At 39.2% G+C, this 23,385-nt stretch overlaps 1 protein-coding gene across 2 annotated transcripts in view; it reads right to left on the reverse strand.

Annotated features, from left to right (window-relative positions):
- LOC132828361 (ubiquitin carboxyl-terminal hydrolase 49-like) overlaps positions 1 to 23,385 on the reverse strand; it is a 72,720-nt gene that overhangs the window by 44,206 nt on the left and 5,129 nt on the right. For both annotated transcript variants that reach the window (XM_060845394.1, XM_060845393.1), the window contains exon 2: positions 3,031 to 3,180. The gene's annotated coding sequence lies outside the window, so the exon portion shown is untranslated. The remainder of the gene's footprint in view (positions 1 to 3,030; positions 3,181 to 23,385) is intronic.

Raw genomic sequence — 23,385 nt, forward strand, 5'->3', positions numbered from 1 at the left:
TAGGGTAGATACTAAGAACCTTTTACCGCTAATGGAGTCAGGTGTTACTAGGGGACATAGCTTTAAGTTAAGGGGTGGTAGGTATAGGACAGATGTTAGGGGTAGATTCTTCACACAGCGGGTTGTGAGTTCATGGAATGCCCTGCCCGTATCAGTGGTGAACTCTCCTTCTTTATGGTCATTTAAGCGGGCATTGGATAGGCATTTGGAAGTTATTGGGCTAGTATAGGTTAGGTAGGATTTGGTCGGTGCAACATCGAGGGCCGAAGGGCCTGTACTGCGCTGTATCCTTCTATGTTCTATGTTCTATGCCTAAACAGATTTTCAGAAGGCATTCACTAAAGTGCCATACCGGTGGCTTAATAGAAGGTCAAAACCCAGAGAACAAGTGGAAAGTGGCAATGAAAGTACAAAATTGGATCAGTGACCAGAAGCAAAGGACTGTTCTTTGACAAAACTTTTGATAAAGTAGCAGATAGTGATGAGAATAATTATAGATATTTGAGTGACAAACAGGATGGTGAAATAGCAAATGAAGCTCATTGTGGGGAAGTGTGAAAGTGATGTACTTAGGACAACCAACGTAGAAAGTCAGTGCAATATAAACAGTACAATTTTGAAATCTGTAAATGCACAGAGAGTCCTTGGTGTCTAGACAAAGAAATTCCTGAATAAGTCACAGCAAGTTGATAAGATGATTGAAAAGGCAAATGGTTTATTTGGGTTTAATAAATACAACAGCATAGAGATATAATTTTGGAAATTTATAAGTAAGCAGGATTATGGACAGTTCTCAGCAGCACACTTCAGGGAAGATGTAAAGACCTCAGAAAAGAGCATTTCAATGATAACGGACTTCATTTGTGTGGAGGAGTTTAAAAGTTCAGGTTATTCTCCTTGGAACATTTAAGTGGTGTCTAAATAGAGGTTTTGATAGAGCAGATAGACAAAATATTAGTTCCTCTGGCAAATGAATCAATAACCAAAAGTCACAAATTCAAAACTAGCAAAAGTTCTAGACTAAGTATTGAGGAGAAATATAGTTTTATTTCATCAGTATAATCTGGAAAGCTCCATGTCAAAAATAGTGCAAGCTGGAGTATACAAAACTTACGAAATTACGGCAAAGCTAAGGGCATTGAACTGGGCATAAATGCTCTTTCAAAGATCTAGCACAAGCATAATGGGCCAAATTACCTCTCCCTGTTGTCTCAGTGTTTTTATGGCATTTAACACCTAACTATGATATATCTAGCCTGAAGAATGCTAGGTACTGATTGTGCCTGCTTCCACTGCTGCAGTTTCTGTTAAAGACCATAAGACATTGGAGAAAAAAAGTACACCATTCAATGTGTTCGTGGCTGATTGCAATATCCTCCACTCCACTTTCCCACCTTTTTCTTACACCCTTGATTCATTTACTATTTACAAATCTAGCTTGGCCTTAAATATAGTTAACAACCCAGCCTCAAAAACCTACTGCAATAAAGAATTCCATAGATTCACTACTCTCAGAAGAAATTCTTCATCTGCCTTAAAGGTGCAACTCGTTTTCGGAGGTCATGCCCTCTGGTCCTAGACAACCACTCCCCATCTTTTCTGTTAAGTCTCTTAGGTATCCTACTTCAAAACAGTCACCTCTCATTCTAAATTCCAAAGGTTACAGGCTCAATCTACTCAACTTCTCCATACCCACCATCAACCTGGTGAACTGTCTCTGGACTGCCTCCAATGGAAGCTTCTCTTGCCTTAGATGAAGGGGCCCAAAGTGGTTTACAATATTCCATCGCTGGTTTGACTAATGCAGAGAATAGTTTTAGCAGGACCTCCCTGTTTTTACACCCCATTCTCTTTGAAATAAAGGCCTTCCCTATTACCAACTAAATTGGAATGCCAACTTTTTGTAATTCATGGATGATAACTCTCAATCCCCTGTTCCATAGCCTTCAGCAGTCTTTCTCCATTCAAATAGTATTCACCACCTCTATTTTCTTGCCAAAGTGCAAATCTTATATTGTCCCACATTATATTCCATCCGAGTTTGCTCACTCGTTTAATCTATCTATACCCCCCTACAGACTTCAGAACCATTCTCAACACTTGCCTACCCATCTATTTTGTGTCATCATCACTACAGTCACTTCCCTCATCACGGTCATTAACGTATATTGCAAATAATTACCTCCCGAGCGCTGATGTCTGTGGCACACCACTAGTTGCAGGTTGGCATCCTGTAAATGACCATTTATTTCCAACTCTATGTTCTGTTAGTTAGCCAATCCTCTATCTATAATACCTTCAACACCATGAGATCTTCTCTTATTAAGTAGTCTAATGTCTCGACCCTGGTCAAATGCCATCTGAAAATCTAAATATATTATATCCCTGCTTTCCTTGTATCCATCGTGCTTGTTACCTTCTCAAAGAATTCTACCAAGTTCGTAGGACATGATTTTCCCTTCAGAAAGCCACACTGAGTCTGCTTGATCAAATTCTATATTTCCAAAGTGTGACACAGTACTATACCTACCGACAAGAGGGTCCTAATTGGTATCATCTGGCCATCTGCAATTGGGATCGGCTTCCTCCCCGGGTTACACAATGACTAGTTCTGGAATGTGTATCAGTGGAAATAAATAAACCATTAAACTAGTCTGTGAAACTCTCTTCAACTGAAAAGTACACCAACACCACTGCCTTGGTTCACCAAAGAAAACAGGTCAATTGCCAAAGGTATTGGCTGGTAGTATGGAACTGTGGCTTCATGAGGAACATAGCAAATTTGAAAGGAAAATTAAGGATTACTGAATACAACCCACAAGCAAAAGGCCAAAAGACAAAGTCTATCTTCAATACTACAATTGACACAATCATTTTTAAGATCAATTAATGGATATTAATTCCAAATTCAAACCTTTGGAAGTACTATCCCTCTTCATATTCCTAAGCACAGTAAAGGAAAAATAAAGAAAACAACTATATTCATGTTCTTGACTGCACACATTATCAGGTTGAAAGTATTGTACTTACTTAGACATTCTTAAATCTTCTCCCAACAACAGGGTCGTCACAGTATGAAGAAATACCATCTCAGCAAGCAACAGTCACCGCATTGTACCTCCACGATACGTTGCTAGGAACTGTCAGGATACCATATTACAGGCAGTCAACCTTACAGCTCTGAAATATAAAAAAAAGACACATTTCAGTACTAAGTCCAACAACAAGCAAACCCCTCCATCCAATTCAGCATACGAAAAATACTAAGTATTTTATTTAGTGAATAAGTCTAGCAACAGGAGATATTTTAAGAGAACGAAACCTTCTGTAGTGAAACAGAATATTAATATTTAGACAATGCTATTTTTGTAAGCATCACTAACTGTTATCATCTGCATTCTATTTGTTACTTCCCTTTCTATCCCAAGAGGTATATGCACAGCTGTGGAGGATTGCCTTTTTATCATTTTAATATGCAGATACCCTAAGATTATCTACCAACATAGCTGTCAAGATTCATTTGGTTGAATTTTGATATAAAATTCTTTATATGAAAATGGAACTGCAAAAAACTGTAAAACAAAATGAAAAAAATTATACAATTTCTGATGATAAGCTTGCCCGAGGTTTTAATTGTACAAAGTGGTCAGCATTACAAACAGCAGGTTTCACCAAAAGCCAATGATATGAAGTGACATAACACAACTGTGACTACAAGGTGGAATTCCAGAACAAGGTTTTCGATTTTACTTTGTGGCATTATTTATAATGCCATAACATCATTTGAGTTAGAGAACAGAAAACCTAAACAGGACATTCAAATTAATGCATGGGTTAACATCATTTATTTGTTCACTCTGCTGTATGATGTACGTTGCATCTGTCATGCCTCGCCTTCCTTGAATGCACGTTAAATGTACAGTTAACCCTTGCAATAATGTGCAAAGGTGAATCTGTTGGGGGGGGGGGCGCACAGAAAGTAAGCCATGCACCACAGTGAGGGCCCATTAGCATGGCATTTCCTTTCATCCCAGGAAACAGCATGGTGGAAACAGTAGGAAAAGATTTCTAAACATTCTTTTCCTACTGTCCTGATGTGAAGACAGTGGCCAGAGGAAGCCTTTCAAGACACAATAAGGGAGAAGGGACACAGCAAGTTAACCTTTGAGTCGGAGGCGGAGTGGGATGGCGAGGGGGTGGGGGGGGGGGGGGGGGGGGGGGGAAAGCTGTGAGCTAGAGGACAGTAGCACAGGAATGAGGAGCAATTTTAAGCTGCGTGCGGCTGGGCAGAGACAGAAAATCACTCAACATACTTTTTATATTAAAGGGTGGTTAAAAGGTAAAATAGTTACTAAAAACAGCACTTAAAATATTTCTTCTCCACCCAATCAAGAGACTGCAGAGGCTCAGGATGGACAGTTGTTCAAATCATGCATTCAGACTTAGGCCTCTGCCATTGATCAATGACAGAGAGAGATGAATGGAAGTTCCAATTGGCTGATTTGATCAACATGCACAAAGGAGGCACATTGAGAACGTGTGAGGGGGCCTTAACAGAATTAACATGAATCACAGACACGTCATTTGTTGCAGCATTTTTTTTCCTTCTTGAAGAGTTTCACCCACAATTACGAGCATGCTACAAAAAAAAATTAGTTCAAAGGTGCTTAAAACAGAGATAAAACAACTCCACAAATTGGTGCAGGGATCATTAAATAGAAAGTATCAGGGCATGAATGTAATAGGTATTCTGGAGTTTAGAAAAAAGCCTTGCATTTTGACAGCTGTACTTGCTTTAAAACCTAACACTAACTCTCTGGAATAATTGGTTTCAAAAACTGCACTTCATATTCATCAATGCTCTCAAATTATACTAGTTCAGTTTTCAAGTGCTAATGGAATTTAACTTTTCTCAAAAAGAAAAGCAAAACCTAAGAGGAGTGCATTTAATATTTCAAAACCCATGATTTGGAAGAATGGCATTCCATCTTTCCACTCAGCATATTCCAGTTCAATTATAACTTTACACTGACACAGGTCTAGCACTTAGCAATAAGCTGACCCATCTCATAGCACTCTATTCCCGAAGGAAACAGGAATATGAATTGGTCATACCAAATGTCAATGCCAGTGAAATCTACACATAGACACATCTTGATCCAAACTAAAAATTCCAACAGTGCATTTTTTATTCTTGGAATATATCTATTCCTTCTTTATTTTTCAGCAAACAATTAACTGTATCCTTATGCTCTGTACACAAGGCTTGCCATGTTGTTGTAAATGAGTCCCACACTATCTCTATTATCAAATTGCTGAGATTCCTCAATATCTTTTAAAACAAATTTAAATCAAAATTAGAACTTCTTGGCTAGCAAATTAAGCATTTTTATAAAATTTTCATTGTTTCAATTTGTCTGAAAGGCACTTGCTCTTCCTGAACAAGCCAAATACAGGTTTAGGCAGAGTGTGTGCAGTTTGTGGAGGAAGGCTAAACGGGTACCAATTCTGGCTGCATTTTTCTCCTTTAGAACTCAAGGTCAGAGAGTTTCATTACCACACACTGCATAGCTCAACTAATACAGGAAAATACTCAGATACTGAATCACACAGACCATCAAGTTTCATGTTTGATCCCTGACCACATGGTGCATTATCACTTAAACCCCACACTGAAACCACTACCTCTTTCTCAGGCTACTACAGTTACAAGGCCTCCCTCTAGGATCTTATTTGGTATGCTCTGAGAGTTACAAGCATGATCAACAAGACAGGGACCAAGCTGTCTTGTTGGTCAAGATCAAGCACCCACCCAGGATGAACAATTACATGGAGGTAAATTTTCTTTGATTCAAGAACCTTGACAAAAATGTAAGTACTCATCATCAGAACTTATCACAGAACCCTCCTGGTCTACATGGTTTTTAGGTATGGCGTTATATATGGCAAGATGAGACAGAATGCTAGTGGGCGCCCAGTCTTGAAAAGAACAAACTTCCATTTGTGAAGTACTTTTCAGGACTTTATGGCATCCCAAAGTACTTTCTACCCCAGAAAATCTTTTGAAGTGTGGTTAATGTAAGGAAGTGCATCAAATTCACGCGAGAACTCAAATGTGACATAAATTGCCAATTAATCTGTTTTACTATTGCTGATTGGGGGATAGATTTTTAGGGTCAAGGTGAAAAACTCAGTCGCCTTTTTCGTAGTGCAACAGGATCGCTTACAACCTAATGAGGACAGATGAGGCTTTGACAATAATGTCTAATCGAAAAGGCTGTATTTTTGATAGTACAGCAAGAGCACTGCACTACACTGAAGTGTCAACCCAGATTATATGCTCAAACTCTAGAGTGAGATTTGACTCCAAGGGAAATGTGCTACAGCTGAGCAAGGCTATTACATTGTACATGGACTGCTGATATTTTAAGGGAGGTTGGTACTGGCAACCTTGTACAGCTGCTTTAAATATTATTTTAGATTCCGAAATGCTAGCATCAATGAGACAATCCCTAGTGCTTATTAAACTCAGCTGCCTTATGCTTACAGCTCTAAAAACCAATGAAAAACTGAGTTACAACAGCTCCAGAGGCACACTGGAGCCACGTTTCTGTAGACACTAAAGTTGGATCTTGAATTCCAGACTCCAGATTCCAGCAGCAGCAACATGAAAACAGCATTCACAAATCCAAAGAATTGCATAGCTCCAAAATAGTAAGCAATACACTCCAGAGCTGGGGAAATTTCTGACAATGTTCAGTAGGCCAAAGGTTTAGATGAAAGCACTTCCATTTAAAGTAAACTTAATGTTGAAGAACAAAAATGTTGCCCACTTTCAGCCAATAACCTAAATGCCTCCATTTAAGAACAAGAAACCTTTCCACAACTAATACCACTCCCTAACTAGCTGCTGTCATGTCAGTGACATCAGAAATCTCAAGGGAAGAAATTGAGCTAAACCACCACGACATCTTACACAGTATCTTTAACACATCTCAAATCTTTTCAAAAGGAACCAGGGCAAAGGAAAGATAAATAGAAGGATAGGAAGAAAGACTTGATCGAATTAGGCAAGCGTTAAGAGAAGGCATAAAAGGAAGAAAGGAAGAGAAGCAGAGACATTTAAAGGAGGGAATTCCAGTTTGGCCAGCATGAGAAGCGGTGTCCAGTTTTGGTGAATTATAGAGCAGCAGCAAGGACGAACTTAAATACGAGGATAGAAATTTCAGATCTGCAACACTGAATAATCAGGGACACATGTTGCGATTATGAGCAGTTAGTTCAGATAGGGATGGTAAGTGAAGACAGGATACAGATGGAAGAATTTTGGATGAGCTGCAGTTTACAGGAGGAGAAAGCTGGGAGGCTGGCTAAGCAGACATTCCAAAGTGTCTCAATTATTTACAGAAACAGGCAGAAGCATGCCAGTGCTTCCTCTCACCTTGACATAAAATCATTTGTATTTAACAAAGGAAGGTGAGGTTTCAGAATAATCAGGATGAAGATCACAAACATTTAAGTAGCAGGTGAACTGAGGTAGAAGAATCAGCTGACTTATGGGAGGTGGAAATAATTGCTATTTTTGTGATGGAGATGATATCAATTGGAAGCTCAAACTGAAGTGAAATAGGAAGCTTAGTCTATGATTAGAACACCCCCTTATATAAATGGTGGCATCAATAGGTGGCCACTGAGTGTAGTTTTTTTTTGAAAAACCAAAATGTGTCATGTGGTACAAAACTGTACCTAACAAAGATGGCCTCAAAACAATCTTTATTAATGCATTCCAGCGAGACTGAAAACGGAGATCAGCCTCAGTCAGCTCTGGTAGACAACAAAAAAGGAGTCAAGAAAATTCTTTTTGCCATTCTTAATTGTTATATAGAGCCACCTATTGAAAAATATTGATATGTGGATTATATACAGGATTGGGCTCAGCTGTGAAATTTTCCATGGCTGGAATCCATTATGAAAAATCACCAGTTTGACAAAGTATCATGATGTTGCCAGTATCTCCACAACTGCATCTACAGTAGATGTCCTTATTTTCAAGAGGTCAGGATGATGGTGAGAGACAGGAGAGTAGTGGAAAGGGGTTGGGGTCAGAGGTCAGTCTGAGGCTGTGGCAGGAGGGGGCAATTCTAGCTTACCCCGTTTGTATTGGTACGAAGTTAGAAACATCCTAAATGTCAGGCAGAATAGACATGTTTTAAGCATCCTCTCTTTCCATCCTGGGTTCATCTGCTGAGTGTAAAAAAATTCAACTGGTGTGAAACCAGCATTAGTATCCCAGCAGCCTAGTGATTACTATGGTAACAGGAACACTGTATTTGCAATAACAAAAGCTCTTTTCTCTCTCATGCTCGAGGGTCATATGTGCATTCTAAGCACCACTCAGGAGGTACCATGCTGCGTTTGTAGTTTAAACAGGAGAAGTTCAGATCTCATTGTAATCAGCACCTGCAGAGAACCAACCTTCTACCACAATAAATAGCAGAATCTACTGGACACCAATTCCAGCACCAAAATGGTGCACCAATTGCAATTCAGGTTTAATGGTTCTTAAGAAAAGAAATCCTCATCATTATTCAGCCAAATAAATGCTTTTAGACAGGAATACATTGAGTAGTCCGTCGCCAAGGAAAAACCCAATTCAGGTTCCAGGGGATGATTAGACTCAGAAAGCTATGCTAATGTGCTAGGTGAAGGTAAGATACAATTACAAAGGCTCCTCCATTCAGATACTACCCTTCGACTCTCCTGAGGCTCTGTGTGCACATACCAGGTAGCATGCTACTCAGCCATAAAGACCTGCATTTCATCCTGATTTTATGGTAAAACAACCTTACTTCCAACTCCTACGTCTTATGGTCTAACCCAAACCATGCTGATCCCAACTGTTTAGGAATGCTAAAATTGGCCTCAAATACCTGACTGCAAATGTGTTGCTGGTCAAAGCACAGCAGGTTAGGCAGCATCTCAGGAATAGAGAATTCGACGTTTCGAGCATAAGCCCTTCATCAGGGAAGGCAAAGAAAATTAACCAAAATCATAGAAGTGCAGAAGGGGGCATCAAGTCTGCACCGACCCTCTGCAGAGCATCCATTCAGACACATACCTCCATCCTGTTCTTGTAACTCTGCATATACAATTGCTAACCCACACAGATTCCACATCCCTTGACACCATGGACCAATTTAGCACGGCTAATTCACTTAACCTATACATACAGTCATAGAATCATAGAGATGTACAGCACGGAAACAGACCCTTCAGTCCAACTCATCCATGGCGACCAGATATCTAAATTAATCTAATCGCATTTGCCAGCACTTGGCCCATATCCCTCTAAACCCTTCCTATTCATATACCCATTCAGATGCCTTTTAAACGCTGCAATTCTTGATTCTTGGGTGCTCTCAAATGCATCAGGGACAAGGGGTGTATGTTTGCTTGTCTGTGTGCATGACAGAGAGAGAGGGAGGCATGTATCTAATAGAGTCCCACCGGAGCTGTCTGATTCAGTGCATGATATTCCAATATTATCTTCTTGACATCCCAAATGGTTTGGTAAATTAAAATTCAGCTACCGTAATCCTCGAAATAAAGTCATTTTGGTACAGGAGCCCATGGCTTTTCAAAGAGGATTTAGGATCACCATGAGTTTGTACATCGATTAGACCAATGAAATCTTAACTACTATAATCCCCATTCTAGACAGATACATGAATGGGCAGGGTGCAGAGGGATACAGATCCTTAGAAAATAGGTGACAGATTTAGATAGAGGATATGGATCAGCGCAGGCTTGGAGGGCCAAAGGGCCTGTTCCTGCGCAGTAATGTTCTAAATTCTTTGTTCTAAAAAGAATTTTGTTAATTTATTTTTACCACTGCATTAACTATTACTGCACTGCGCTTGAAACAAGTACCAAGTGCAGGTTTAGATTAGATTACTTACAGTGTGGAAACAGGCCCTTCGGCCCAACAAGTCCACACCGACCCGCCGAAGCGCAACCCACCCATACACCCACACTTACCCCTTACCTAACACTACGGGCAATTTAGCATGGCCAATTCACCTGACCCGCACATCTTTGGACTGTGGGAGGAAACCGGAGCACCCGGAGGAAACCCACGCAGACACGGGGAGAATGTGCAAACTCCACACAGTCAGTCGCCTGAGTCAGGAAATGAACCCGGGTCTCAGGCGCTGTGAGGCAGCAGTGCTAACCACTGTGCCACCGTGCCGCCCACTAATTTAGCCGAGCAAAAATCAAAATTTGGAAACTACTGAAGTGCAACAAATTGGAAAAGGAGTGCACCATTTGCCTCTGCCAATTCAGGGCTCTTTACAATCAACACAATACCTGACATCCATCTGATCAACAGCGTCAATAGCTTGCATCCAGTGAAAAATCAACACCACAACTTTGGTCCAATAGGCCAACCAGTTGAGTACGGCAAACTTTGTTTGAACCAACAACTTATCAATTGGCACTCTTGACAAACCAGCAAAACTCATGTACCTCAAAATAATGCAATCCACTGCAACGTTAGAGTCTTTGCTATAAATAAAGTATAACAATGATGAATATATGTCCTGCATTACATTTCTATTACTTACTTACTGTGTTTGCCATGCATTATTCAGCCCTTCAAACCTGCTCCACTAATAGGATCTTGGCTGAGCCATTCTCTATATGACAACTACACTTGCCCACACATTCCTCATTCTCTTCCATACCCAAAAAGCCCTAATTTGTCTTGAGATATTGAACAATATACATCCACAACCTTTGGAGTTGGGATTGTCAAAGATCACAATGCCAACAATGAATGGAGATTGCCGTAACTTAGTCCTAAATGCATTTCCTAAGCCAGAGTTTGTGACCCTCAGTTGTAGTTTCACCAACCAGGGGAAAGAAACATCTTTCTAACATGTAAGTTATCAAGTCCCTTAAGATTTTATACGTAATAAGATTACCTCTTATTTCTGGTGAAGAACGGGTCCAGTCTACATGATCTCTCTGTACATCACAATTCTCCCTGGACATCACAATACTCTCTGCAACCCTTCCCCCGAATATTTGTACAGTGAATCTCTGTTGCAATCCAAAAGGTTAACATACCCTTCCTGAGGTAAGGAGGCCAAAGCTGTTCAGAGCTCCAGGTTATTGTCTCATCAAAGTCTTCTGCAAATGATTCAAGTCTTTTTCATTACTAAGTTCTAATTCTTTTGGAGTAATGGCTGACATGGCATTTGCTTAGTTAGTTGTTTTTGTACCAGCACAATTAACTTTGATGTGTACAAGGACATCCAGGTTCCTTTGAAAGTTACCATTTCTCATTCTCCCTCATATCCCTATGCAGAGTCAGTGCCAGCTGTGTGAAAAAAAAACACAAGAACATTTACAAACACACCATGTTCCAGAGAAGCTGAACTGGATATGAATTCAGGGTACAATCTAGCTATAGTAGATCAGGGAGCACTCAGTGCTCAGCCTCACCTACGAGCAACTGCCGGTTGAGTGATATACTGGAGAATTAGGGCCAATTGTGCAACTACTCCCAATCATAAACTATATATCATAGGAGAGAAAAGGGAAGCGTACAAAATTAGACAAGAAATGCATGTATTTTTAAACATTCAACTACATCAATAGAAAATCAGATTTTTCTGTTTAAGCTGATACAATTCTCAGCGCAGGGTGACACACTGGGCTTTCTTAATATTGCATGTGAACAAAATGAACCTCACTGTTATTAATAACCAGACATCCACAAAGCTATTGGAAAATTGGCAAAATGTAATTAGTGAGTTAATCCTGTTCTTACTTTCTCCTCTCAATCTGCTGCATGCTAAAATGGTCACAAAATAATGTGACATGTTCAGATTGAAATGTGATTCAGCCACAGCACTGAACTGCCCAAAACTAGCCCCAATAGATCCTGAATTAGACCCAGACTGCATTTTACTCCTGCTTTATTACAAATCTTCAAGAAACAATCCCAGGGATGATTCAGTGGGAGAAATTCCTCAGTCCACAGTACTCACTGGAATAACATTAAAATCAAATGGCAAGCTCATGCTTGTGCAGTTGTTTGAAATTCCAAATTAACACTTTGACTCTGGCCCTTGATACTGCCTCAAGATGTAAAACAAGTCAGTAGGCAGGACACTATAGGTTAAGCTTGTTAGAAAGGAATAGAGTGGCATGGGATACTGAGTATTTATCTCCTACATCCATGAGGGGAGTTGGAGGTGGTGGAGGAGTAGGAAGAGAAAGACATCTCTAGAGACAGGAAAATCTCTCTCGGGGATAGTTTAAACTATTTTTTTTCCAATAGCCTGTTAACATTACAGCCAAAGAGAGATGGGAAACTTTAGCTCCAGAAACTCATTTTAATTCCAATTAAATTGAGTATCGTTTTTAAAAACAGAAGAACTTAACAATTTGTCTAAAACTGTCATATCTTTAAAAATTTATTTTTAAAGAATCAGCCAATTTAAACAAAGGATAAATTATGGCAAGCAGCAAGATTTGAGAAGACTCCTGTGAATTAAAGTGTCAGGTCTTTTTTTAAAAGCAGCAATTGCATTAGGAAAACCATACAAATACAAACAGAAATATGAAAGTTCACTCTGAGATTATTCAGAATTTGATATGAAAGCTACATTCTGGCTCTATTTTGTAAAATTCAGCACCACTGCCTCTCAATGGAAAACACACATCAACGTCATCCATTCACAAATAACACCACCACATTTTGCCAAAGAAGTATGCTTTGTCTACAGAATTACAAAGTTCCACATACAAACATTTCCCCACAATGCAGTCAGTGATCACGTATTAACAAGTCTTACTACTGTATATGCATCATCAAGCAAAATTGTGCAATCTGATAACTGATCTGCGAATGGTAGCAATCTGTGGAATCTGGCACTGACCCATTTGACTGGCATGCTTGCCTGAACAGAATTAAATCCCTAGCTTTGAGGCTGTGCCCTCACTGGGGACATTTTACCATGCCACAGCCAGATTATGACAAGATTCTGCTTTTTCTAAACAGCCAAGTGGAGGAGAGACAGGAAGAGATCTAGCAGAACTAGTCTCACAGAAGCACAGTTCCTGTTCATTGAACACAGCAGCTATGAGGAAATCTGTAGATCAGAAACTTAGTCTCCCAATGGAGGCTTTCTCTCTTTTCAGAAATAATCATCTGATGCCCTGTGCTGAGTGAAGTGACCTGAACCAAGACAGCAACTATAATTAACATATACAGCCACTGGACTCATGGAAGAGGAGATCATCAGCCAGAGCCTCTGACCCCAACCTTTAAATGACTGAGTCTTGTAGGTATATCAGGCATTTTGAAAATGATTTTAGGATGAATAGTGATGTCTACTACAGTTGAGCAGCCTCCTGAAACTCATCAAGGCTCACAAATGAAAACGGAGTGACCACTGACCCTTGCTTTCCTAAATGAACCAGACAGGTGGGGATGGAGGTGGGGGTGAGAAGAGAGAGAAGCATCAACATTTTATTTGAAAGGCAGATTTAGGCAATTTTGAGAAAATGTTTGTGATTCTGGGAAATTCCAAAGGAAATCTTAAAAACATGCCAGAAAGCAAACCTTCAGCTTAGAACCCATATCCCAAAACTCCCTATTTCTCTTACAGTTGCAAATTCTCACCTGTCTGACTTGAAAAAAATTGTAGGAACAAACGCAGGTACACTCTTGAGAAACAAGCTAATATTCTTCAGCAGAGTAAATAAACACATGTCCTGGGATGTCATTTCAAATGAGAGTTACAACACAAGATTCAAACATAAACCAGATGAGAAGCAACAACTAATTTTAACTGTGAATGTGGAAATAAAGCCAGCACATGGGTGAAGCAGGTAGTCTAATACTGCATGGGGAATAAAACGATTCAGTGCAGCCTGGGAAAAGAATTCAGTTAAAGATCATGAAGGTGATTCTTATTTAAGAGAAACTATGAGCCACATTTAAGGTTCTCAGGCAGCCTGTAACTTCTGGCTAAACATTATTCATATCTCCTTCCCTGGAACTTGCTATCTAAATAAGTCTTAATGTGTCTGACAAAACCTATATCAATGTATTTTGCCCAGAACAGGTTATGTGTAGTTCACAGAATATCCCTTTGGCACAAAGACGGCAAAATACAAGACAAAACTAGAAACATGACATTTTATCACAGCAATTTTCAAATATATCAAAATTTCAAAACATATACATCAGTATAGGCAAGCTTCAAAGCAAACATTTACAGGTGCAGCTCACCCAATCTAATAAAGATGCAGTTCCTGTGTAAAACCACTTATGACATTAGACATGCAATGCAGCTAGAGGGAAGATGTGAATACTGATCAACGGCAAAGCTTGCATGGAAGATGGATTATCTACTAAATCTCCACACTAATCAGAATTACGAGGCAGCATTTTATCAGGGTAGACTGACCTAGTGTAGAAGTGATGTATCCTAAGAAATGTAAATATAGCTGAATTTTAAAAAAAGATTGAAAGATATCTTTTATGACATAAACTGATCAAATGGAGATCATCTGCAAGAGTATTTATACTGCAGTTGTATGTTTTAAGATAATACATTAATAGTAGAGTCCACTGAACCAAAAAGGCTGATTTCGTATAATAACAGTTAACACCGAGGCATAACAAAGCTGACATTGTCAATCTACCAGCACTGTATACAGACGAAATGACAAAACCAGAGAGACACACTGCAGCTTGCTCCTTCACAGTAATCAACTGCACATTTAAAGAAAATTAGGGTCAACAGAAGGACATGAATTTCCAAAAGTTCATGCAACTAAAAATACAGTAACAAGAAGAGACCATCTCTCATAGTGTGGCAGGGGAATACAAACATATTCACAACGTGTTTTCTTTCAGGAACATGACACACACATTGCATGGAGTAGCTGGCTCCAATTTGAAGGGCCAAGCGTCGAAACACTTAATAGAATAGAATAGAATCCCTTCAGCCCAACAAGGCCACACCAACCCTCTGAAGAGTAACCCACCCAAACCCATTTCCCTACCCTATTGTCCTATATTTACCCCTGACTTAATGCACCTAACCTACAATCCCTGAACACTAATGGCAACTTAACATGACCAATTTACCAAACCTGCACATATTTGAACTGTGGGAGCAAACAGGAGCACCCGGAGGAAACCCACTTTCTTTTAGCAATAATGCTTGTAAAAGAAAGAATTGCATTCATGTAGCGCCTTTCAAAAGGCCCCAAAGTATTTTACAATCAAGCATTATGATAAATAGGAATGAAGTACCAGTACTCAACAACTGGACAATAAGTCAGTTTAAGTATCAATACCAAAGACCAACACAGCTTTTTACAACACATTGTCAAGGCAGCTAAATGATTAACAATTAGAAGCAGGAACCTTGTAGATGTGCATTCAATGATACTTGTCGGAGATGTATATATAATTGTGCATATCATGAGTGAAATGTCACAATCAGTCAATGCTCATAAGTACAGTATGGATGGTAAGGTACTGCACGGCACCTGGCACTCCATGAACCATTCAACAAACCCTCAGGAGAACAGATGGAATAAAAGCAATTTGATGTTTATGAACCAGGGTAAAAGAGAAAGATAGAGAATCAGAGAAGTACAAATAAGCTACAACACAGCAACAGGCCATTCAGCCAAATTGGTCTGTGAGAGTCAATTGCTAGATCATGTCTAGCCAACTTTAGGAAAATAAAACTGTACAAATATTAACAGTACAGCTACAAATAAAAATCAAGAGTAATGGGAAGATACAGATAACTGGATATATTAATCCAGACAGCTGGATTACAGAGATAAGCGGTGCCTAGAAACTTTGTAAAATTGGTCTTTATAAAACATTTCTGTCACGGTTTAAACAAATAAATAGCCACATGATGTGGTACTTTGGTCATACAGAGACCGCAGTTTGTGCTAATTTTGCTGATTTCATCTGATATAGTTCTGGAGTATTTAAATTTTGGAATTACTGCTCTCAGAGAAAAGGGGTTAATATTAGCCAGGAAAGTCTTTCCTAAAGTATGCTCATGTAGAAACCAGTTGCAGGAAAGAGGAATCCGCCAACAATCTTGAATCAAACATGAAACATATCAGAGTACAATTCACTCTCAAGATGAAATGCAAAGACAAAAAGATTCAAATTCATTCTGTTTTCATCTTAACAAGCTGAATGCCAAAACTCATCAAACTTGGTAATATAAACTTTAAGTGAACTCTGCATCACAATTTATATCGTCTTGTCAAACATCAGAAATTTGTAAACATTTTCCAATGCCTAAACATATATAAACATGCTCTAAATCAATGTCACTTTTGAATGTATCATAGTACGGTAAGACACTAGTGTAACTTTTCTGAGTGTAGGATTCAGCAAAGGACAAAACATAGGAGAAAAATGGACAGAGGGGAGAGAATACCCCAAATGTTTCAAACATTACTTCAAATAGATAGAAGAGAGAAAAAAATAATTGTGACAATTGTCTCTCTCTCTCTCTCCCCACCCTAAGGTGCTGACAAATAAGCTACTGCATCATGTTAAGGCTGGCCACCCTCCTACACTTTGCATAGATATAAACAGATACTCAACAGTCTGGCTCAACAGCATGAAGAAGGGAAATTACACCTAAATCCAAATTGGTCTTTGTACACATACATTCCAACAGGGTCTACTGAATCATGGTACCTGTGGTGGACAGGGGTTAAGCTGTAGGCAATTCATTCCTCCATAAACTGGAAAGGATGGGGTGGGGATGGAATGAGGCTAGGTTTGGCAGTGTTATTACCAGCTCCGTCAACAGCAGTGCAAAAATCAAATATGCGTTTCTGCTAAAGAAAAAAGTGCATCCATTTTGTAAAAAATCAAATTGAACGTCAGTCAACGGTTGCATAACTTCCTAGCATGTAACTGCAGATTATTTCCAGATAGCCTGCAATAGATGGGTCACAATCCTAGTGGCTGCATTCAGTTTATAATTTGGGGCATGCCAACAGTTTCTATGAAGCACAGAATATCATCAATCCTTTAAAGAAACAAATTCAGAACAGATGTCTGAAATGTAAACATAAAATTCAATTTCAGTTGTATATTAAAGGAGAAACTATTTGTTTGATACGTTTACTCTGATTTTCAGGTAAGTTTGTGCAATTTTTTTCTCACCCTTTGATTTCAAAAGGCACCTGGAAGTGATTTCAAGGTTAACATTTAATCTTAAGGGCTCACGTGACTGTTATAAACCACTCGATCTTTGCTCAAGATTTCAGATATCAACAGGGTTTCAGGTAGATAACAGCAGTATACACATTTCCATATATCCATCATTCTCCTTAAAATTATTTTTGAACATTAACAATAAATACACAATGTCTGAAAGGTGACCCAATTTTGCTACATAGCTTTAATGCTATCTGTATTGCCAGGACAAATACTTGAATGAATTTTGTTTGGAAAATACACCAAACTACTAAACATTATCTGATAGCAAATTAAACTCCATTGTTAAGTATACAAAGGCAATGAACTCCCACCATGGTTACAAATTAAGGGCACTTCCTCATGATGCACCCCAAACAATAAGATAAAGCCCATTTCATTTACAGTCCAGAGCTGTTTTTGCATCTCGCTGCACACACACACACAGTTTTGGATTCTTGCTCCATCTATATAGCAAGGTGGTTGCACCAAAAATGGGAAGAGAGGCTGCTCAACAATTGATCTTGAATTTCAGAGAACAACCCAATGCATTTGGTTTTGTACAATGCTACATCTCGTACCGTTTTCTTCTACTTGGTCAGTCTTACGTCATTGTGTTGACAAACTAAAGGGCTGTCAAGTGCTGCTAATATTCCAATTGCTGGTTTAACACATTTGTAATTCAGCAGGTTCAACTCACAATAGAAAAGGCAATAAACCCATTGTGCAACCTATGCACCACAAAAACAAGGGGGTGCTCTTTTTAAACTTTTAAAAAATTGCATATGTTGGAAAACGTGAAGCAAATTAAATGCTGATTAAGTCAGATAATTTTAAGTTTGACTGGTTTCTTCCACATCACAGCTATCCTGCAAACTTCTCACACTGGGAAGTGCAGGATTTTCCTTTCCCCTCAAAAAATAAGCCTCCTGATAAGAAAAAGCTGTTCTGGTTATAAACAAGTGTGATTGTTTTTCTCTCTCCCCCCCCAGCTGCAGCACACACCCCCAGTGATCTAAGGTGACCTTGCACCCTTTTGTCCCGTGGCCTGCCCCATTAATCAGCCATTTAACGATGGATAGTCACACAACAAAAGCTTCAGAATGTGTTAATAGCCTATTCATGAAAGGTGAGAATAAGCTGACGTGCCATCTTCCTTCAATAGCACATATGGTTACGACTACAGAATTTTCCTAATGTGTCGCCTGTCATCTACCCAAACAATAGAAAAATAATAATTGGTACAATGGATTTTGTATGCTGGTCAATTTAAAGCAACTCTTTTTTTTAAATGTGCAAGTAAATACTACATAACACTCCCTCAGGAGGCATCATCTATAACTATATCAAATAGTGGGTTTAGCATTCACCTAGATCCTGCAAGTTTTTACTGACTCCATTCTGCTTCTTAAATACTCATCACGTTTGTCAGTATATCACTTGCTGCCACCCTTTCCTGAGCCTGCCCCCGATTCAAAATGGCATCCCAGACGGGATAAGCGTAAATGAAATGATTGCATTAAGCATATTTTATGTGTACCAGTTTTCCAGTACCCTTTTTCAATCCTTTGAAATTGAAAAAGGGTACTGGAAAACATTGGTACACATCAAGTTAAACAGTAGATAACCTAACCAAAATTACTCAAGCTAATGTGACAATGCCTGGACAATTCAAGTTTGCTCAGACATATATTAGCATCACTGATCTCTGACAAGCTGCAGCTGAAAATGGAATGTTTTGTTCCACAATGACTGTGCATCAATATGCTGCAGGCTCGGAGAATGCCAGAATACACGGCATGTCACCCCTAGTCGCAAAGACGTAGTCGTCCTGGAACTCCAAAGACTGGCACATGCTAGAAGATTTTTCTTAAAAACGTAGCTTCGTATTTCCATTTGTTGCCTTCCGAATATCCTAAACAACACTATTACATGCAGATATTCAAAACTTCAAACAAATAATTACAGAATAGCAGCAATTGTTCCCCCACGGTTTTACTTAAGGAGAATCAAAAGGTGCAGTGTTGACAGGGCATTTCTCCATCTCACTTTACAAAATATCGACACAGATAAGTTGAAACTGCATAAACTGGGAAAGCATTAAAGAAAATAAAGCTGGCCTCAATTAAAAACTCGGCAATTTAAAAAAAGATGACCCTACTCTCATCAAGAATTCAAATGCCACAGCAAGGTGGGGATTCTTTTCTCAGAAATATCTCCAATTACCTTCTGATGTTAAATTGAGCTCATTTCCACAATTCTAATAGCAACTCATATTTACACCAAAGATTTTACCCTTGTATAAGTTTTCAAGTGCCCTCCGTTGTAAATCTGAGGATTAACCTAAAGCAGAGTAAAACTAGCATAATAACTGACCTCTGACGATTGATTCTTTGCCTTGAACAGAGAAGCAGCTGCATATATGTCTTACTGATACAAATCACTAATTTCTTGATTTTTCTCAACCCATGTAGGGATTTAAATGCTGCTGCCATTTTAAGCTAGCGTTACTACCCTGCTTTGTGTTAGTGTAAGCAGGGTATATCAGTTTATTCTGGGCGATACCTTAAGAAATTTAAAAAGGCAGCAGCTGCTAATTCAGTATACGCAGGACATGTGCAAGAAGAAATTAACTTGTGCCAGTTTTTTTTAAATATAAACTCGCCCTGGAAGAGGACAATGGCCAACTTCAGCAATTCAACAGCAGAGGCAAAAAGAAAGACCGTGAAAGCTGGAAACTCAAAATAAAAAGACAGAGCACAGGGAATGGAGAGCATGAGGGGGATGGGGTGAATGTAAAAGAGAGAGAAAGACAATGAATTATCAGTTTTCAATGGGATGTTTTAGCTTATAGTGCCATTATTTCCAATTTAAGACTTTATGAACGCAAGCTTGAAGATTATGCATTGTATTTCTGGAATGCATGCTTTTTCTCTGAAAAGATGCTACTTTACCAAACACCTGATTTAACCAGTAAAGAAAAGTTCTTTGTTTTAAAGGAGTACTCGTGGGCAATAACTCTACCCTAAGTATTTGCTTGAAAAACAAAACTCTATACGCGAGTTTATTTTCCTTATCTTCCACTAGATTTGCCACCACCCCGTCCTGCTATTTTACTGAAAGGAGAAAACAGCAGGGGTTGGAGGGGGTGGGGGAAGCTAATCAAACAGAATGTCACATCTTAGCTCCTATCTCAACACTGTGGTAAAGAGCTAGGCCTCAACTAGGGCAAGCATTGGACGATTTTTCATTCAATTTGCTTTTCTTCTACAAACAAAGAGAAAGATACTTCACGATGAGGTTGTACCCTGACATCCCTTCAAATCTGCAATTAACAGTCATGCCAAATTCTCATTTGCATTCACTGACAATCACCATTTTTGTGAAAAACACTTCTTTCTTTTTCTGTGGACCTCAGTGTGTAATAACTCCAGTCTCTTCATGCCACAAGTAGGCTAATTAAGTTGTTGCTGATTGCTTGAATTATTGCAGAAAGCATACTATATGGTTCCCTTCCACTCTATCACATTCTTCATCCCTAAAATCACTGAGCTCACTTGAGCTACAATTCCATAAGTACAGTTCCATAACCTGCTGGTATCTTCTGAAAACTCGTCAGTTTTCATACATAATTTGGACATTAAGTGCCATTCAAGCTATTCACCTGTGGGTGACATCATAGTCAAACAGCCTTTTGCCTATACAGATACTTTCCACTAGAATCAGTAGATAGGGGAGAAAGGGAATATTGATTAATTCCCCCCCTCCACACAGCTCAGGGAAGCTGGAGTCAACTATAATACCCACACTAAAATTGTTTGTCAGTACATCGTGCCAAATTTCTACTGACTCAATGTACTGATGTGTCATTAGATTAAGAAATTTATGAAGTCAATTTGAAGAAAGCAATAACAGCTTAGCTACTTCCAGTGGCTGAGTTTAGCCCCTTCTGATTCAGTATGATGTGGCTGCAATCCTCTGCCTGAGCCAGAATTTTTTTTAGGGGTGGAGGGGGCATCCAAGTCCCACTCCAGAAACAGAATCCAGATTGATTACTGAGTTTAATCTTGAGAGAGCACTATATTGCTGAAGCACCATATTTCAGGCGAGATAGTTGTCCACTGTGCATAAAAGATCCCATGGCCCTCTCCTTGCCAACAATTTTAACTTTGAATAAAAGTTAAAGTATTATTGCATTACGAAATAGTTGCTGTGGACTAACTGACAGTCACATTCGCCTGGAAATGTGATTACACTTCAGGAACAATTCACTAGCAATAAAGCACTTTGGCACATCCTGTGGTCATAAACAGCACTATAGAATTGCTAGTGCTTCCTTCTCTTTTGTAAAGAATATATTAACTAATTTCACGTTCACCTCTCCCATCACTCTACATTTGCAGTCTGAAGATATCAAAGACATTATGCAGCTGCTAATACACTATATCACTTATTTACTTGTCCATTGCCATCGATATAATTGACCACTGCTCCCACCTTCATTACAATGAACTAGTGATGAACCTCTAAGGCACTACCTCTCTAACCTTATCCTCACCCATCCTAGCCCCAGTCAGTTCCATTTATTACAGTGATTACTCCTTTTATACCCATGTACTTTCACCATGAGCCATGTTTCCATCCTAGACAATCAAATACTGATTTCCAAAACTTTATCCCTTGCAACAACATCTCCAATCAGAGATCACAACTTCTATGGATCTGTATGTAGATGCCATCTAAATCTATTCATCTGCTCTCACCTATGATCATTTTTAAGTATTTGATGAAGGCTTTTGCCAACTCCAACAACAGCAAGATCACTGTAGTCATGTTTCATTTTAGAAAATTCACACCTCAGCCACTAATCCAACCACCATCACTGATGCCCAGTCAGAATCTCCAGTGACATTTGATGAAATAAAGCCTCAAATCACACATCTGGTTCAACACCAAGACTAACAATTTGTCACCTCCAGATCACAGATATGCGCAAATACTCTACTGCCGAAATTTCCTACCATCCGAACACCTCAAGACTTGGTTTCTCGAGCACTCTCCTGTCTGTCCTTCGCAGCTATGCCTTAAGCAAAGTGACTGGGCAGTTCTGTGCCCCATGTTATTCCTGACATTGAATGTGCTCAGGGATATTGAGTCCCTGAAGGTTGGTGGAAATCAAAATTCCTATTTTGGGTTTTAGTCCTTAATGACCACGTTCCCATATGCAAATTTTCCATCCTGGTGTTCCAGTCAGTGAGCACTTTTACATCAGACCACTTTACATTCTTCAATATCCTCTTCAAAATTTACATTGCACCATCTGTCTGGTTAGTCTCTAACTCTGCCCTTGTGAACTACTTCATGATATTTAAGATCTAAAAAGTAAACCGTCGTTGTCTACATATTGTTCTCTCCATACACATCTCTAGTGAAAAGCACTATCATTGTGTTGCTCATTAAGGGCTTAGACAGAGAGTAACTGCTCCCACTGACACAAGAATCGAGAACCTGAAGACACAAAAATTAAGTGACCAACAAAATAACAAAAAGATGTTATGAGAAAAAGCTTTGTTACATAGCAAGTGGCAACAAAGTGAAATATGCTGCCTGAGAGGTGCTAGAGGTGGATGAAACAGTGACTTTCAAAAGAGAACTCAACAGGCAGCTGGAGGAAAAATACTTAAAAGTTTCAGGAAAAGGATCCAGAGTGAGACTAGCTAAATTACTCTCACAGAAAGGTAGCATAGGCTCAAGGGGCCAAAGGCCTCTTTACATGCTGTAACCATTCTGTGGTCCTTTTTACAAATGAAGTTACTATCACATTAGAGATGAAAAGTCAGTGCCAAGTCAGTTAGGAATTAACAAGTTACTGATGGATATACGGTGCATAACAGATTCATGTTTTATAGCTCTCCTCAATTCCGTTTCTAAAAGCCCCGAGGATATATGTGCTGTCCTAGTACTGATAGAAAACATGTGAATTCTTGGTCAATGCCAAATTAGCTGATCCAAACGGAGGTGGAAGAAACTGACACAAAGGATGCTTCTGAACATTTACTTTCTCAAGAATTCTCATTTATCCGAGGTTTCAGAGCATTGCTGCAACCTAT

Source organism: Hemiscyllium ocellatum, chromosome 26 (assembly GCF_020745735.1).
Source record: "Hemiscyllium ocellatum isolate sHemOce1 chromosome 26, sHemOce1.pat.X.cur, whole genome shotgun sequence".
NCBI classification, from domain to species: domain Eukaryota; kingdom Metazoa; phylum Chordata; class Chondrichthyes; order Orectolobiformes; family Hemiscylliidae; genus Hemiscyllium; species Hemiscyllium ocellatum.